We start from the raw sequence: 11005 nt of genomic DNA on the forward strand, positions 1-11005 counted from the left end.
AATTTGACATGCTAAGTGAAATAAGCCAGTCTCAGAAGGACAAACACTGTCTGATTCCGCTTAGCTGCTGGGCCTCTTTTCTCATTTATTCCTATTGCCTGGCCTGCCCCATCTCATCCGTACTCTCCTCCCTCTGTCCTCACCTCTCTCCCACACTGCCAACGCCTCCATCTCCCTGTTAGATTCCTGCTCATCTTTCAAAATCTGGTTCCCATGGTGCTTCTAGAAAGGCTTACTTCTTCTCTACCCCCTATTCCCATAGTGTTCCATATCTTCTCTTTTGTGTTCATGTTGTACATTGTACCTGTGTCTGTTGTACTCATCTGCTTGTCACATTTGTTCTTTTGTCTATCTCTTCTGTTAGTCTGTGTATTCATTTCCTATTGCCACTGTAACAAATTGCCACAAATTTAGTGCCTTGAAACAACACAGATTTATTACCTGGAGTTTGGGAGGTCCTAAATAGGTCTCAGTAGGCTCAAATCAAGCTGTTGGCAGGGCTGCATTCCTTTCCGGAGGCTCCAGGGAAGAATTTACTTTCTTGCTTTTTACGTTGTCTAGAGGCTGCCCATACTCCTTGCCTTGTGACTCTCTTCCATCTTCAAAGCCAGCAATGGCTGGTCGAGTTTTTCTCACGTCGCATTGCTCTGACACTGGCTATTCTGCCTCCCTCTTCCATATCTAAGGACTTTTGTGGTTACACTGGGACCACCTAGACAATCCAGGATAATCTCCCTATCCTAAGGTCATCTGATCAGCAACCTGAGTTCCATGTGCAACCTTAATTCTTCTTTGCTATATAAAACAGCACATCACAGGTTCTGGGGAGTAGCATGTGGACATCTGTGGGGGCCATTATTTCTGCTGACTATAGTCTGTGAGTTCTTACAAGACGGAGCTTGTGACATATGCAGGACTCTCCCCCAAAGCATAACAGAAGCCTGCTACATAGTAGGCACTCAATAATAGGTATTCCAGGATATAGAGCTATGAATAAGATGGGAAATTTATCCAGAAGGAGCTTACATACTACAGAGGAGGGTTCAGCAAACTACGGTCCACTGACTATTTTTGTACAGCTTGCAAGCTAAGAATGATTTTTATGTTTTTAAGTGGTTAAAAACAACTCGAATACTATTTTGTGAAATGTGAACATCATAAAGATTCAGTTTTGTGTCCATAAATAAAGTTTTATGGAACACAGCCACACATTCATTTATGCATTGTCTATGCTGCTTTCATGCTACATTGGTGCAGTTGAGCAGTTGTGACAGAGACTACATGGCTGCAAAGTCTAAAACAATTACTATCTGGCCCTTTACAGAAGAAAAATGCTGATCCTTACTCTAGACGTGCACTGTCCAATAGAAGTTTTGTGATATTGGAAATGTTCTCTGTCCTGTTAGTAGCCACTAGCCACATGTGGCACTTGAAAGGAGGCTAGTGCCACTGAGGAACTGACTTATACATTTTATTTAATTGTAACTGATTTCAATTTAAAGATCCGCCTGTGGCTAGTGGCTACTGCATTGGACATCTCTGTACTAGAAGAGATGAAGATTATGAAGATGCTAATAATGATGTGATAATTCACCAGGTGCCAGGAACCATGCTAAGAGAACCAGGAGGACACTCTTAGAATTCCCATTTTACAGATGAGGAAACTGAGGCTTAGAGAGATTAAGTGACTTGCCTAAGATCACATAGCTAGTGAGTGGCAGAGGCGGAACCTAGGTAGGTTGACTCCAGAGCTGTCACTGTAACCTCTAAGTTATATTGTCTCAGAAAGATAAGACATACACGTTGAATTATAAAATATAACAGAATGTGATGAGTGCTATGAAAGAAGTGAAAACAAGCCAGGGAAATAAATGAGGGAAGGACATCTGACTAGGGAGGAGAGAGAGATCTTCATGAGTGCCAAATGTCTTAAGCTGGGCTTTGACCTTTGGGCAGGATTTTGACTGATAGCCATGGGTTTACAAGCGAGGAGACAAAGGTGTGGCGTTGGGAATGTAGGGGGTTGTTAAGGGATTGGAGAGCAGTCCAGTGTGTCAGAACTTCACTAGCCAAGAGCCACAAAAGTTTTCTTGACAGACGGGCGCACTTCCTCTTTTCTATCAATAACAGCCATGTAAATGACCTTGTCTCCCTTTTTGCTTTGATTGGAAGCTTAGTGTCACACTTGAGCTTAACTATCACAACAGTAGGAGAACCTTACAGCTTGAATATTTGTGTTTCCTCTTCCCCTCTCCCACCCAAGCTTGATTTCTGCTCTAATTATTGTTTTTTTCTGGTCTTAGTCTTTATTCTTACTCATGTTTTAACTTAATTTCATTATATGCTTATTTATTGTAATGCTCCTTCAGTCCTTTTGTGATGTGTCTGGGTGTAAATAACAAAGTAGGTTCCACTTGGGTGAGGATCTGGGGTGAATGTGGGAAGATAAGTCTGAAAAGATAAGAGGTCAGTCTGAAAAGATAAGTGAGTGTCAGGCAATAGGTAGCGGAGGCTCAAGCAGGGTCATGGATATGGATGTTTCCACCTTGAAGAAATAGCCCTGAGCCAGCCAGGTGCAATCCTCATGCCCTTTTCTCCTGGAGCCTTGGTTGGCATCCCCGCAGCTCCCCACTCAGTTCTTGGAAACCTGGCAGTTGACCGTAATTCCATCCCATGCTGCTGTGCCCCCTTGCTTCCTGGACTGGTTCTGATGTCTGTTGGCATGTTCTTCAAGTGTTAACTCCCAAACATCCTTGGTTTCACTCTTGTTGCTGGCATCAGAGAATACGCTGGCATCCTATAATCTTTCTAAAGCACACCATGACCAGATTCCTCTCCTCCTTGAAGGTCTTCAGTCGCCCTCTTCCAAGCTCATGAGCTTGGCTGAAGGTCCCGGCTCACACCCCAGCTCTACCTCTTCCTAACGACATGACTTAGGCAAATTACTCAACTTCTCTATGCCTCAGACTCCTCACTTGTAAAATGGGAATAACAGTAGGACCTACCTCAGTAGGCTGTGGCGAGGATTGGCTGAGTTAACAAATGGAAAACATGGGAACAGTTCCTTGCACACAGTAAGAACTCTACATGTGTGTTGGACTTATTGTTATAAACTCTTCTGACTCATCTTTTGCCACTTCCCCTCCTGCAGTCTCTGGTTCCATGTGTCCGAGTTACTTGCAGTTCCCCAAATGCCCTTCAGCATCTTCCCTCTAGGTGTTTTGCACATGTTTCCTCTGTCTGAAAAGTGTTCCTTGCCCCTATTCACCAACTCTTCTTCATTCTTTTTAACTCAGTTTAGATGCCACTTCCTCTGGGAAGCCTTCTCTGCCTGCTCTCCACTCTCCCTCCCCCATGTATATTTTTCTGTCTTTTCCCCCAGAGACCAGGGACTGTGTTTGGCACACCCTTGTACGGACTATCATAGTTCCTGGTAGAGTAAGAACACATTAAACTGTTATTGGATGAATGGATGATTGCCTTGGTCACGTCAAGGCACAGGGTAGACAAAAAATGTAGGTGTTAGAATTATGTAAGTCTGAAATAAGCTGATGTAAAGTCCTGGCTGCATAATTTCAAAGCTGGAGTGAATTCTAAACTCTGTTTATACTCTTGCCACTTGGTGGCGCCACTTTAGCTGGTAACCAACAAGACACACCAGCCTTCCTCAGAATCAAATATGAGAGAGGTACAGGAATTTGTGCTTTGCAGAAAACGCTAACACCTGATATGCTGGACTAGGGCTGAAGAACGATCGATACTATTGATGGATGGTAGAATAATGGGGAAGAGTAAGGGAATGTGGGACAGGACCTTGGACTGCATCAAGGGGATTGGAGGATAGGAAAGGTCTGTGAGAACCTGGGGTCATGGCCAGGAGGCCAGCTGCAAATCCAGAACGCCAAACTCAGTTCAGAGGGCAGAGGTGTCATGGAGGCAAGAGAGAGAGAAAGGAGAGGGATATGAGTAGATAAGACCAATTCAGCAATACGGGATAAGGAAACGTTCAGAAGTGGGACACTGAATTGAATTCCATCCTGGGATCCAAATCTAGGAGCAGGCAGGGCTGGGGCAGCAAGTCAGGATTCAGTCCAGAAGAGCCAGCCAACAGAGCTGCTCATTAAGGCTTACCAATAACCAACATTAAAACTATTGCATATGGGATGTTTATTTCGAGGTGGGAAAAGCACACAGGGTTTCTTAGTATATGTGTTGGAAATTTTTCTATACTTTCCTTCAGCTTGCAAAGGAGAATTTTTTGTGTTGGTCCCCTCTACAGTTGAGATGACCACTGTGCTAGAAAGTGCAGAGTTATAAGTGATGGCCACTGATCAGAGCACCCTGCTCTGGGCGGCCACCTTAAGGCAGGGTGGATCAAGGTTGGTTAAAGTGTGGCCAGCCAGTCTGGGCACAGGTGTGACTTTTGACTGTGTGACCATGGTCACTCTCTTATGGGTCTTTGACATGAAGACTACACATTAACTAGTAGGTCATTTCCTAATTATTCAAACATGACCCCAGAGATTTTTGTATTGTTATTTTCCAAGACAGGGTAACGGACTTATATAAGCCAGAATTCTTATATGTAAGCAAAGAAATAAACCGTAGATGATCTAAATAGAAAAGGAATTTATTGAACGCATATTGGGTAACTCATAGAACTTCTGGGAAGGCATGAGAACCAGACTTGCGGAATGTGTCAACTGGGGACAACACTCATAATCACACTGTGGAAGTGATTGGGTAAGGACACTATTTAGGATTCACTCATGCAATGTGAATAGAAAAGCAGTTAATGAAAACAATGCAGCCTTAACATTCTGTATATTTTCCCTGTGCCTTTTGATACAAGTTTCAAATGAAATTAAGCAGCCTGGCAGCTTTGTGATTATTTATTCTCTAATCTCTTGCTAGCTGGTCAATGCTAATAAGTCCATGCAGAGAAACACCTCTGAGCATATCTCCCCCTTTGATGACAGATCAGAAATGTCATCTTGGATTCCAGATCCCACCTGGGTTGTGAATTGCCCCAACTCTTCATGTCTTGCTCCATCTCTTGGTTGTATCTGTCTCCTTAAAACACTTCCTTCCTTGGCTTCTACGACCCCCATTCTCTCCTGGCTTGCTGTCTGCTTTCTAAATGTTCCTTTTGTTCCCTTCTTCCCTTTATCCTCTCATTCTTGGCCCTCCTCATGGTTCTGCACTCAGCCATCTTCCTTCTTCCCTTTTCTTCTCTCTCAACACCCTCTACCGGAAGGGATTTCATTCACTCCCATGGCTCTGTAATTAATAAGCTAATGATTTCAAAGCCCTTAGCTCTCTCCTGAACTTCCAACCAGCAAGCAACTGGACAGTTCCTCATGGATGTCCCATGGGTCCTCAAACTTCACACGTTCCAAACTGAACCCAGCACCATCCTATCTTGCTCTCCTGCTGTATTCTCTGCATCAGTGAATAGCAGCAGCATTAATTCATTGTTGGAGTCAGAAAACTAGGTATTATCCTTCAGTCCCCTCTCCTCAGTATCCTCCACATCAATCCCTAGGTTCTGTCACTCCTGTTTCCTTAATGTTTCTTGAATCTGCCCAGCTCTATTCATCTGCATTAAAGCTTTTTTAGTTTAAGCCATCACCACACCTCACCTGGATCATTGTGACAAACTCCTAACAATTGTCCCGCTCCAGCCTCCCTCACACTCCCCACTCCTGTCTTTGCTTGATTATAGGCAGAGGATAAGGTGTGTGCTTGGTCATGTCTCCTCCTTGCATGTGACCATTCAATGAATCCCCGATGGCTCTAAGGAAAAAAATCCAAAATTTTAAGGCAGTGGTTGTTAAGCTATGATCTGTGGGTTGAATCTGGCTTCCCACCTGCTTTTGTACAAACCACAAGTTAAGAATAATTTTTCATATTTTTAAATTGTTGAAAAAAATCAAAACAATGTGACATGCGAAAATTATATGAACTTTATCCAAAATATACAAGGAACTCTTAAAACTCAACAAGAAAATAAACAACCCAATTAAAAATGGGCGAAAGATCTTAACAGATATCTCATCCAGATGATGTATAGGTGGCAAAAAAAACATATAAAAAGTTCCTCAATGTCATAGGCTATTAGGGCATTGCAAATTAAAACAGCAATGAGAGATCACTAAACATGTAATAGAATGCTTCAAATCCAAAACACTGACACCATCAAATGCTAGTGATGACGTGGAGCAACAGGAACTGTCATTCACTGCTGGTGGGGGTGCAAAATGCTACAGCCACTTTGGAAGACAGTTTTCTACAAAACTAAACATACTCTTACTGTATGATCTAGCAATCGTGATGCTTGGTATTTACCCAAAGAAATTGAAAACTTAGCTCCACATAAACATCGGCACACACACGTTTATGGCAGCTTTATTCATAATTGCTAAAACTTGGAAGTAACTAAGACGTCCTGCAGTAGGTGAATGGATAAAAAAAAAACTGTGGTCCATCCACACAATGGAATATTATTCAGTGCTAAAATGAAATGAGCTATCAAGTCATGAAAAGACATGGAAGAATCTTAAATGTGTAAAACCAGGTGAAAGAAGCCAGTATAAAAAGACTACGTACTGTGTGATTCCAACTATACGACATTCTAGAAAAGGCAAAAAACTATGGGGAGAGTAAAAAGATCAGTGGTTGCCAGCAGCTTGGGGAAGGAAGTGGGGACAAGCCGGTGGAACACAGTGGGTTTTTAGGGCACTGAAACTATTCTATATGAAAGTATTCTCTATGATACCTGTCATTATACATTTTTCAAAATCTGTAGAAGGTCAAATACCAAGAGCGAACCCTAAGGTAAACTATGCACCTGGTTAATAACAGTACAGCAATATTGGCTCATCAGTTGCAACAAATGTACCACAATAATAATAGGGGAAAATGTAGGATAGGCGGGAGTGAGGTGGTGTCTGGGAACTCTCCGTACTTTCTGCTCAGTTTTTTGCAGACCTAAAACTGCTCAAAAAATAACGTCTATGAATTTAAAAAGAATATCAATTTCAAATTTCAGTGTTTCTAAAGTGTTTTGGGAACACATCCACACCATTCATGTCCATACTATCTATGGCTGGTTTTGTGCTGCAATGGCCAAGTTGAGAAGTTGCCACAGTGGCCAGATCACCCAAAAAGTCTAAAACATTTACTCTCTGGCCCTTTACAGAAAAAAACCCTGCCAACCCCCAGCCTAAGGCTTAGACAGCCCTTCTGCATCAGGCCATTGGCACTCCTCCAGCTTCACCTCACCATCGCTCATCTTATCCTTCAGCAATCCTGAAAAATATTTTCTCTAAAGAGCCATGCTGTCTCTTGCCCATCCGTTTTCTTTACTGGAAAGACCAGGCAAGACTCAGACAGGGTTCTACTGGTCCCAGCCCCTCTTCTGGGTGGCCTTCTGTGACCTCCCAAGCCAGGTTACCTACCCCTTCAGTGCCCCTCGACCTCCCTCCCCCCTATAGTTTGGCCTTCCTGTAGAAGCACCCATGTTCTTGCCATCCTCCTAAGACTGTGAGTTTCTGAGGGCAGGACCATGACTCATTCATCTCTGCATCCCCGGCTCCTGGTATCTGCTGTGTGGAGGCTCAGGAAACATTTTTAAAGGCTTCTGAACCTGGGATCCATGAAGAGGTGGGCTTCAGGATCTGTGAGACCCCTGAAATCAGATGATAAATATCACATGTGTGTCTGCTTGGGCACATTTTCTGGGGAGAAAGCCCATTGTTTGCATGAACTTCCCAATGGTGAATATGACACCCCCCCAAAAAATTTTTTTAATTAAGATTTCTTGGAAGAGGTATAGATACAGGGTCAGTAAAATACTAACAGGGGGCTACACTAACAAGATCTGTTGTCTTAGTTATTTTGATAGAATCAAAGTTCCTGATTTTAATCAACACACTCAAAACGTCTGTGTGGGTGACAGACCCGTCGCTGGTTTTTTAAAGCCTCAAATCCATAACCTACTGATTTAAGGTGAGCGTTAGTTAAAAATAGTGTAGGCATAGGAAACTGATATCAGAGGGAGAATATTTAGAGGCAAGTCATACAAATATCTGGGCTTGACTTGTTTGTAATGACTAATTTTATGTGTCAACTTGGCTAGGCCCTGATATCCAGTTTTTAGTCAGACAGTAATCTAGATGTTGTTGAAAGTGCTTTTTGGATGTAATTAACTTTTAAATCAGTAGATTTTGAGTGAAGTACTCTTCCTAATGGGTGGGCCTCATCCAATCAGTTGAAGGCCTTAACAGAAAAGATTGAGGTTCCCTGAGGAAGGAGTTCTGCCTCCAGACTGCCTTCAGACTCCAGGCTGCAACATCTACTCTTCCTTGGGTCTCTAGCCTATCGGCCTGCCCTCCAGATTTTGGTCTTGCCAGCCTCTACAATGATGAAAGCCAATTCCTTAAAGTAAATCTTTCTCTCCCTCTCTCGATACACATTCTATTGGTTCTGTTTCTCTGGAGAATCTGACTAATACAACTCTATCTCTCCTGTTGAACATTTGGATTTAAATACGCTATTTTGGATGAAGATATTTTTATTAGACCCAAGATTGCCACACTTCTGTTTCATGGTTAATAGTTTCAACTAATGCTCAAGGAAAACACTCATTCCCAGTTTAGATAAGCATTTGCCAGTGAAAAAAGTAGGAAGACTTTTGGCATTTCAACGCTTGCTGGAACTGGGTTATGTTTGAAACCACAGCTTTGGGTTCCATGGGAAGCATCAATACTCAGCACCATTGCACATCACAAAGAGGTGCTGGTGGTCTAGAAGCCTCTCGTTGGAAACCTGAAATATGTGGATTTGTCCTTAGCCAATGGAAACCTCAGGCATAAGGAACACTAAGAATGGGCCACCAAAGTATTCCTCCCTTTTATGTATTGACTCTCTTAGTTCTACTTCTGCTTCCTAAATGCACCACTGATGTTTATTTTGCTTTAAGATTGCTATTGTTTCGCAAACATCGTTAACAGCAATTGAGGAATTTTGTTTTAAGGAGAAAAATTTACTTACAACCCCACTATCCTAGAAACCTACTTCTTGAGCTTTTTAAGGACACAGGCCAAAGGAAAGGACAAGAGACCTTGGAAGCAAGGGCAGAAGGGCTCTGGAGAAGGAGAAGCCACACAGAAATGACAGTGGAACAACTGTCATTTCTGAAATGTAATTTACAAGTTGTTGTTCTCACAGCGCAGGGTGATAGTGAAAGAGCATTCACACCATTTGGAAACCACTGAGGCTGTTTGGTTTTTCAGAACAGCTGTCTCAGTGAACTCTTCCCCAGGCTCAACTATCTCCTGCCCATTTCCCTTTTTGTCTTTTAAAGCCCCAGCATATGAGGATTTGGCAGCTAGAACAAGGCTGAGCGCGACTGACACAGGAAACAGGCCCGTGGCTGGACTGGCGCCTAAATGCAGCTGAATGGGGACACACACCCTTGCTAAGGCAAGGAAGCAGCTGTCATTCAAAGCACTGGGCTCAATGTCACCAGTTTGTTTCCTTATTCCAAGTGTCTTGATTGCCTTAGGAAGGTAACACTAATGGCTGGACATGGTACAACTCAGTCTTAACTTTGTAGTTTGCGTGGCTCTTTAGGAAGAGGGAGATTTGGGAAGTAAACATTTATTTATTGCATCCCACACGGTGTTGGGCACTTTATTTATATATACTATGCTGCATAGGAAAGTGAGTGATTAAAGATCACTGCCTAGATGTGAGCCACACTAACTGTACAGCCTTGGGCACATCACTTAACTCATCGTGCCTCATTTTCCTTCTGTAACAATAACAATAATAATAATACTTATGCCACAGAGTTATGAGATTAAACTAATTATCATGTCAAAAGGACTTCGAGCAGCGCCAGGAACATATAAGTACTGTATACGTCTTTGTCATTATTATCTTTACTAGTTAATTTTAACAGAGCCCTGCTTATCCTTTTACGATTGAAGAAACTGAGGCTCATGGAGATTAACTCAATTACCGGAGATGGCAGAGCCTGAAACCAAACTCAGATTTATCTGACGGCAGTGTTTTCTTCTCAGAACACGACCGGGCGTACTCAGTGCTATCGAATTCCTTCCCCTGCTTGCCAGCTTAGGGTTCAGTTTATTAGACCTGTGTACTGAGAGGGGTGAAATCCTATATGACTGAGGCTCTGTCTTTAATCCCCATTCCTCCTATCCCTGGGGAGGAGTTGGTGGGAGGGGAAACTACCCTCCCGCATTCTCCTCTTGTGGGCCTAATCAGCGATTCTGATGTTGCCTATACTTCCTCTGACTTTCAGAAAGCAGAGGCTAACGAGTACTAAATAAAAGAAACACTCTGGTGAGCAGGACCCTCATACTGGTGGATTTAGGGGAGCAGTGGGCCTCCTAGGGCAGTGCTGTCCAAGAGAAATACAACACCAGCCATATATGTCATGAAAATTTTTCTAATAGCTATGTTAAAAAAGTAAAAAACAAACGCTAAATTAATTTTAATCCTATTTAACCGAATAAATTCAAAATGTTACCATTTCAACCTGGAAACAATACATAATTATTGAGATTGTATATATATGTTTTGTATTAAGTGCCAAATCCATTGTGTATTTTACACATACAGCTCTAGAGCTATATACCATGCAAGTATAGCAGATGCCAGCCAGACACAAGGATACCGTCCTCCTTTCTTCATTTAGCGACTTTGTATGCCTAAAACTGTCCCCTGCTTCCCCTTTCTTCCTGCACGGGCAGATACTCTGATGGAAAAAAATGGCTGAAGCAGTAAAGAAGCCGCCTTTTTTCCCTCAGTCATCCCTGACCAGGGCAGTTTTTGAGGGCAGTTGAGATTTCTTGTGTGGTCACAAAGGGTTTATGCCAACCTGCACGCTTTGTACTTCTCACCATGAGGGCTCAGGCGTGATGATGGGAGCATTTCAGGTTCTAGAAGGACTGAGCCCTCTCTCGGACCCTGCAAA

Source organism: Equus asinus, chromosome 13 (assembly GCF_041296235.1).
Source record: "Equus asinus isolate D_3611 breed Donkey chromosome 13, EquAss-T2T_v2, whole genome shotgun sequence".
Taxonomy (NCBI): domain Eukaryota; kingdom Metazoa; phylum Chordata; class Mammalia; order Perissodactyla; family Equidae; genus Equus; species Equus asinus.